Below are 7,960 nucleotides of genomic sequence, written 5' to 3' on the forward strand. Positions count from 1 at the left end.
CATTACAAGATGGTGTCTCATCAAATTTCTGACGGTTGTACATGGTTGAAGACAATTGCTCTTCCCACCTCCGTTGAAATAAAATTCATTCTGGACTGGTGGAACCGTGTGTCGAATTGTGCAGGGGAATGGGAATGGGGAAGTTAAAATCATCCTGCTATTAATTTAAATTTAATTTAATTAAGATAATTGAATTACTTAGTGCTAGCTAAGTCTAAGTTAGCACGCAATGGAAGATAATGTCTTGTCTCTCATGTGATAAGGTCAATATCAGAAATATAAAAGAGAAATTTAGTAACAAAGTTATGTTGAGCATTTTGTTGTTTAGGGGTTTTGCTTATTTGTACAAGTGTTTTTCAAAGTGGATCAACATCAAATTCATTACATTGGGAAAAGTGTTGGTTTGTGGGTTCCACGTCCAACTTTTAGAATCTTAAGTTTCAGGAGTGAGGCCCAGATTTTCGGGACTGTTGCCCACTCGTGGGATTTCTCTGTGGCTTCCACTCTCGAAGTGGTTTCATTTCTTCTGCTACCTTGCTGACACTCTTTCTATTCTCTGTTTTGGATGGTCTTCTTTTTGCCCCTCATCATTTCAACCACCACTTACAGAGTGTGATTCTAACCACTTTCCTGAACTCTTCAACAATTTCCGGTGTTCACTGTTGCATCCCCTGCATAATCAGCGAGGCTTCCAGGTGATTCTTCCTACTCAAGTTCAAGAGCCCCTTCATTGATTCTTTTTGGGTCCCCTTCTGTCCTTCTTCCCTTTCAAATTCTGATGGAGTCTAAAGGAAAACTGAATGCATATAAGGAAAAGGACATGCGTGCAAATACGTTATCACCCAATGTAGTCAATATAGTGGCAGGTGTCACTTAACCACTCTAAGTCAATGGCTACGAAGTGCACTCAATAAACTTGTGAAATAGGGGGCAGGTGTTTGGCTTGGGGATGCCTACTTCTCACATCAGAATGCCTGGGTTCAACACCTGGCTCTGGCTCTTGGTTCCAGCTTACTGCCTTGCAGACCCTGGGAGGCAGTAATGATAGCTCAAGTAATTGGGTTCCTGACATCCAGTTGGGAGCCCTGGATTGAATTTCTGGATCCCAGATTCTGCCCCAGGCACAGCCTGGAACCACTCTGCACACTGGAAGACTGAACTGGAATATGGAAGCTCTCTTTCTCTGCTTCAAAAATCCAAAAGCTTAATCTGGGTCAAAATTTTGAAATTCATGTGTTTTTTCCCACAATATCCCCTCTGTGCATGGATATAAAAATTTTCATACACTAAGAAACTTATCTTGTAATTCCACTTTCCATGAAGTTTTTGAAGTACATTTGTACAAATAAATCCTATTGCTTTTTATTTCAGTTGAGCACTTATTATGTAAGAGGCATTGTAGCGTTACATATTTAAAGAGAAGAAAAGTGGCAAAGTAAACAAGTGTTTTTTGGAAAAGATATATATATATAAGATTTATTTATTTATTTGATAGACAGTTACAGAGAGAGAGAGAGAGAGACATAGAGGGATTTTCCATCAGCTAGTGCACTCTCCTAATGGTGCAATGGCCAGGAGCCAGGAGCTTCATCTGGGTCTCCCATGTGGGCTCAAGGGCCCAAGCAATTGGACCATCTTTTTCTGCTTTCCTAGGCACATTAGCAGGGAACTGGATCAGAAGTGGAAGAGCAGTGACTCAAACCGGCACCCGTATGGGGTACTGGCCTGGCAGGCAGTGGGTTTACCTACTGTGCCACAACACTGGCCCCCTGCAAAACATACCTTGAGTGTATATTGTCCAAAGTATTTTAATCATTGACTTCTTACTAAAGGCTAATGCTAATATTACTTAGTATCCCCATTTTACAGGTAAGAAAACACTCAGAAAGTTTATGTAACTTCCCTGGGGAACTCAACTAGTAAGTAGCAGTGTAAGGATTCAAATCTGCTGGCACTGGGGTGGACATTTGGCATAGTGGTTCAGCTGCCACTGGGAACCCCCACATCCCATATGGGGGGCCTGGGTCTGAGTCCTGGCACTCACTGCTCCTGGTTCCGGCTTTCTGCTAATGTGCATCCTAGGAGCAGCAGACGACGGCTAAGTCCTTGGATCTCTGCCCCGCAGGTGAGATCAGCTTCAGTCTGGCCCAGCCTCAGCCGCTGCAGGCATCTGTAAGTGAACCAGCAGACGGAAGACTCTCTCTCTCTCTCTCTCTCTAAAATAAAATTTAAAAAAAACCACCTAAAATAAAATTATAAAACCTTCTGTATTAATATCCGTATTCTTTCTACAACATTTTATTGGTGCCTGCCCTCCTGGAGATTTCGGTCTGTCGGTGGGGGGGAGATGTATGGCTTTAAGGATGGAAACTATGTTAAGTGCCTTTGAAGTGGCACCTTGCTAATAGAACCTGGGGAGGTTAGAATTCTCTCCTTGTTGAAGAAGTCTTGTCTGCAATGTAGCCTGGGTAAAGGCCTTCAATGCAGGGAGAGGCAGTTGATAGAGCCACCTTGTGTGGAGTAGGAAGCCAAGGTCAGGGTGTGGACATGCACGGGGGCCTGCTCAGGAGAGGGTGTGTGGCCCACCTTGACTGGATATGTACATGCCACGGTGAGGTAGCCTAGAACAAAACAGGGTGTGTCGGGGAGCCCAGAGGCTTTGGATGTCCAACACCGGAGGGTGTCCTGGTCACTCACCAGCAGCAGAGAGACTCCAAGCAGAGTTTTAAGGTGAGGAATAAAATGGGCAGAGCCCCGCTGGACAAGAGTGACCTGGTCTTTCTGTGTCCACTGGATGGGAGTGAGGCTGAAGGCTGGTTAGGAGGCAACTGCCTGGAACAGAGGGTGGCAGAGAGGAAGGCTGGGCTAGACAGAAGGATGAGTGCTGTTCCCACGGGGAACCCCAGGACTTCAGCGGATGTTGTCCAGGGTGGGGGTGGCTAGGAAGGATGTGGTCACTCGGATTGTCAGAAAGCCTGGGGAAGAAGGCAGAACAGAGGGATGCGTGTGCTGTCCGAGGGCAGAGGCGTCAAGGACGCATCAAGGGTCTGAGTGTTCAGAGTTCAAGGTGATGAAGGAGACATAGGAGGTGAAGAGGCTCCTTAGGTTGATGAAGGCTCGGAAGTTGCTGGGAGGGCACTGGAGGTAGCTTTGGCTTCCGGAACCTGGGAGTGATGGCGGACTGGGGCTCTGGCCGGCCACTCTTGCTTGAGTGACTTCCCATTAAACGTTAACAGTGTGATCACTGTTGCTGGGGGAAAAAAAAGTGTGTCCAAAAACACTGGTGAAAAGAATTTTGGACTCATATCCGGTTAAATAAAGGGACAAAGATTGCTTGCTGGTTAAATAGCTAAAGAGTTACCTAAAATATTACTAAGTTACCTAAACGTTAATGAAATCCATTTTGCAACACTGACTTGTCCTGTGGGCTGCAAGCACCGGTGGCTGGGGTCTGTTGTAGTCCTGGTAGCTCTCCTCCCTGGTGTTTATTTTTCTTCTGGTTATATTTCAGACAAATAATAGCATCTAATGACTCAGGGTTTCAAGTAATTACCACCAGCGATTAGAATCTCTGTCCTGGTGGAATGTGCTTTTCACACTGCGGTTATGGGAATGCAGATCTGTGATTATTCAAGAAAGTCCCCCTATAGGCTGCAAAAGCCACCAGACTTTAAAATAAGCTTATTCTTCATTTAGATCTCTGGTGGTGGCTAGGAAGTTCCAATAGATCGCTCTCACTCCACTTTCCTTTCCTCTAACGTTAGGATAATTGAGATAAATGAGAATTAAAATAGAAGATAGTTTCTCTCTCTCTCTCTCTCTCTCTCTCTCTCTCTCTCTCTCTCTCTCTTTTTTTATTTCCTTGAAATGTTGGGCTTGTTAGGCTCCATGTCTCTCAGAGGTGTGAAAGTCTTTTAGGGAAAGTTTCGTGGCAATGTTGTAAATAATTAATCCTCTGTTTCTTCGAAAAGTCTGACAATGTCAGAGTAACAATAACAGGCCATAAAACACTCCCCCTAATTGTGTAAGGGCTCATTCTTCCCTCACGGTTCGGGCTTCGTGGAATGTGCTGAAGTCACATTCCAACACCTTCCACCGGCCAGGGTGCCACAGAGAACCATGAAGGGTCTTTATCTCTATTTCTGGTCTCAGAAAGGAGGACTAGGATGACATGAAGAGGCTGGGAGAGAAGAAAGGGAGGGGAGGCTGGGGCCAAACAGGAGAGAGTTGGTTTCCGTGTACAGGGGTGAAGCAGAAGATCACAGCGTTAGGGTGGACAATAGAAAGACGGACCAGAGACCAAGCAGCAAGGCAGAAAGGGCGGCTCACTTGCAGGGAAAAGGAACAAATCCGAGAAGGTAAACAGTGTCCATTCATCAACCATCTCACCTCTGCCCACCAAACATAAAGTTCTCTTTGTAAATGTAAGGCCTCTCTTGACATTCTAACTGGGTTCTCCTTAGTAAAATATTTCAAACTAAGACAGGGCTAAGACATAGAGTAAGTGAAACAAAAAGTTTTTTTTATGAAGCAACTTTTTGGGGCTGGCACTGTGGCACAGTAGGTTATGCTTCTTCCTGTAGCACCAGCATCCCATGTGGGTGCCGGTTCGAGTCCTGGCTGCTCCATTTCTGATCCAGCTCTCTGCTATGACCTTGGAAAACAGTGGAAGATGGCCCAAGTGCTTGGGCTCTGCACCTGCGAGGGAGACCCAGAAGAAACTCCTGGGCTCTTGGCTTCGAATCGGCTCAGCTCTTACCATTGCACCATTTGAGGAGTGAACCAGTGGATGGAAAATCTCTTTCTGTCTCTCCCTTTCTCTGTAACTCTGCCCAAAGGAACTTTTTTGATTTTCACTTTTTATGTTTGGATTTGGTCTTGAGGGAGGTTTGGTTTGAGAGTGAACTCACTGTGGTGTCTTGCCCCAAAGCCCCTGACACTTTTTCTTAATGCTTTTAGTGAGGTCCAATAGCACACAGCATTCCTAGTTTTAAATACACAATTCACTTATTTTAGAATTAATTTATCCAGTTTCAGATCAGTGCCTCACCCCAGGAACACAGATCTCCTTCCTACCCTAAGTCCCAGGATAGGAGGGTCTGTGGCTTTGACTCTTCTGAACATTTCAGACAAAAGGAAGCATGCTTTAGTAACTGGCTGTTTTGTGTTTGCAATGTGTTTGAGGTTAATCCATGTTGCAAGTGTCAACATTCCATTCTCTTTATTGCTAAATGGTATTTCGGTGTGTGGAATTCATTTAAAGCAATCTATTCGCCAAACTGTGGGCATTGGGATCCTTCTCACTTTTTTGGTTATTGTGAATAATGCTGCTGTGAACATTCATATGAAAGTCTTTGTGTGATTGTCTTTTAATTTCCCTTGAATAAATACCTAGGAATGGAATTTCTGGATCACAAGGTAAATTTTTTAGTAGCATTTTAAGGTAGTTTTCAAGGTGACTGCACCATTTTATATTTCCACCAATAATAGGAAACCACAACAATGTATGTGCCTTTTTCCGCACAACCTTGACAATTTATGCTATGATCTGACTTTTTTTTTCTTTTGAATGACAAATACACACACACACACACACACACACACACACAGAGTTATCGTCCATCTGCTGGTTCATTCCCCAGATACTCGGAACAGCCAGGCCTAGAAAGCTAGGAGCCAGGAGCCAGAAGTTCAGTCTGGATCTCCCACATGGGTGGGAGGGACCCAAGTACTTAAGCCAGTGTAGGGGGCACATTAGCAGGAAGCCAGAAGCAGAAGCAGAGGGGTAACTTGAGTCCAGGCACTCCCTATGAGAGGCAGGTGTCTGAAATGGTATTTGTAACCACTGTGCCAAACAGCTGTTTTTGGTTTGACTTTTAAATTATAGCCATTCTAGTGAGTGGTAAGTGGTGTAGCATGTGTTGTTAATTTGCTTTTCCCTAATGACTAATGATGTAAAGCATCTTTTCCTGTGCTCATTAAGCCATTCATATACCTTTATTAGTGAAATGAATGGGTCCATCTTTTACTACCCCCCCCCCCACGCTCTATTTGAAAAGCAGAGAGACAGAGGTCTTGCATATGCTGGATAACTCCCCAAATGCGCACAGCACCAGAACTGGGCCATGCTGAAACTAGAGGTACTCAGTCTATGCCAGAGGAACACAGATACCTGAGGCGTCTCCTGCTGTCTTCTCAGAGCCAGTGTCAGCAGGCAGTGGGATGGGCAGCAGAGCAGCTAGGACACCAACCAGGCACTCCAGCGTGAGATGCGGGTGCCCCACGTGGTGGATTAAGTGATGCAGCAAATGCCCACCCTTGCCCATTTTTAATTGGATGACTTGTCTCACTTTCATTGAACCACAGGAGTTCTGTATAATGGCTACAAAGCTCTTTATCAGATATATGACTTACAAATTTTCTCACCATCTGGGGCTTGTCTTTCAAAACATGAAAGTTTAAAATGTTGCTGAAGTCCAATTTTTATCAATATCCAATTTATCAATAAGTTGTGTCCAGCTCTAGTTCACAAAGATTTATTTCCTATGGTTTTTTCTAAAAGTTTTATCATCTTAGCTTTTTACATTTAGGTCTGTGGTCCATTTTTAGTTAGTTTCTTTTTTTTTTTTTTTTGACAGGCAGAGTGGACAGTGAGAGAGAGAGACAGAGAGAAAGGTCTTCCTTTGCCGTTGGTTCACCCTCCAATGGCTGCCACGGCCAGCGCGCTGATCCGATGGCAGGAGCCAGGAGCCAGGTGCTTCTCCTGGTCTCCCATGGGGTGCAGGGCCCAAGCACTTGGGCCATCCTCCACTGCACTCCCTGGCCACAGCAGAGAGCTGGCCTGGAAGAGGGGCAACCAGGACAGAATCTGGCGCTCCGACCGGGACTAGAACCTGGTGTGCCGGCGCCGCAAGGCGGAGGATTAGCCTAGTGAGCCGCGGTGCCGGCAATTTTTAGTTAGTTTCACAAAATATTTTTTGCATCCAATAACCTGTTAAAAAGACATTTTTTAAAAAAATACATTTTTCAAAGGTTTATTTTATTCATTTAAGGCAGAATTACAGAGAGAGAGAAAGAGAGAAATTTTCCAATCTTCCATCTGGTGGTTCACTCCCGAAATGGCTACAACAGCCAGGGCTGTGCCAGGCAGAAGCCAGGAACTGAGAATTCCATCTGGATCTCCCACATGACAGGGACTCAAATACTTGGGCCATGACCTGCTATCTCCCAGGTGCATTTGCCGGAAGCTAGATCAAAAGCAGAGGTGGGACTCAGTTCCAGGCACCCCAACATGAGATGTGGGTGTCCTAAGTGGTGGCTTAACCCACTGCACCATAGCACCTTACTCAAGGCATGTATTTAGATATTATTCATGTATTCAGCAAATACATTTGTGTCACTTGTCAAGTATCAGACTTTGCTGGCAGATTCAGTCACAGGCAAGGTAAATGTTTTCCTTGCCTTCTGAAGTGTTCAGCTCCCAAGCCTCTCACCGACTTGCCATGTGACCTTCTACGTATTATGTTACCCCTCTGAGCTGGTTTCCTCATTTGCATCAGGAAAATCGTAAATCATTTGGTTTTGACAAGTCTGAAAGTACACGAATAACTCATTACACAAAGCAAGGGTAACTAGTATTGCACGTAATAAGTATTCAAAATGGCACTATTATACGTTGCTACACTTGATCTTAGCCAAAAGGCCGAGAAGCGATACTATTATACATGGCTTAACCTGTTAGGTAAGATGGAATTGTATCGCATTTTTCAGTCTCAGCTTCTATTGGGTATCTTATTCATGGTTCTCCATGGATCACTGAGGGATCGGAAATTAATAGTTCTTTTTTTTTTTAGAGTTTTTTTTAAAATTTTATTTATTTATTTATTTATTTATTTTTGACAGGCAGAGTGAACAGTGAGAGAGAGAGACAGAGAGAAAGGTCTTCCTTTGCCATTGGTTC

At 44.4% G+C, this 7,960-nt stretch overlaps 1 pseudogene; it reads right to left on the minus strand.

Moving 5' to 3' along the window:
- Positions 1-7,570: 7,570 nt before the first annotated feature.
- Positions 7,571-7,714, minus strand: LOC149126253 (U2 spliceosomal RNA; annotated as a pseudogene).
- Positions 7,715-7,960: the final 246 nt, after the last annotated feature.

Source organism: Oryctolagus cuniculus, chromosome 6 (genome assembly GCF_051225735.1).
Source record: "Oryctolagus cuniculus isolate XC-2025 breed Fujian yellow rabbit chromosome 6, ASM5122573v1, whole genome shotgun sequence".
In the NCBI taxonomy this organism is placed as follows: Eukaryota; Metazoa; Chordata; class Mammalia; order Lagomorpha; family Leporidae; genus Oryctolagus; species Oryctolagus cuniculus.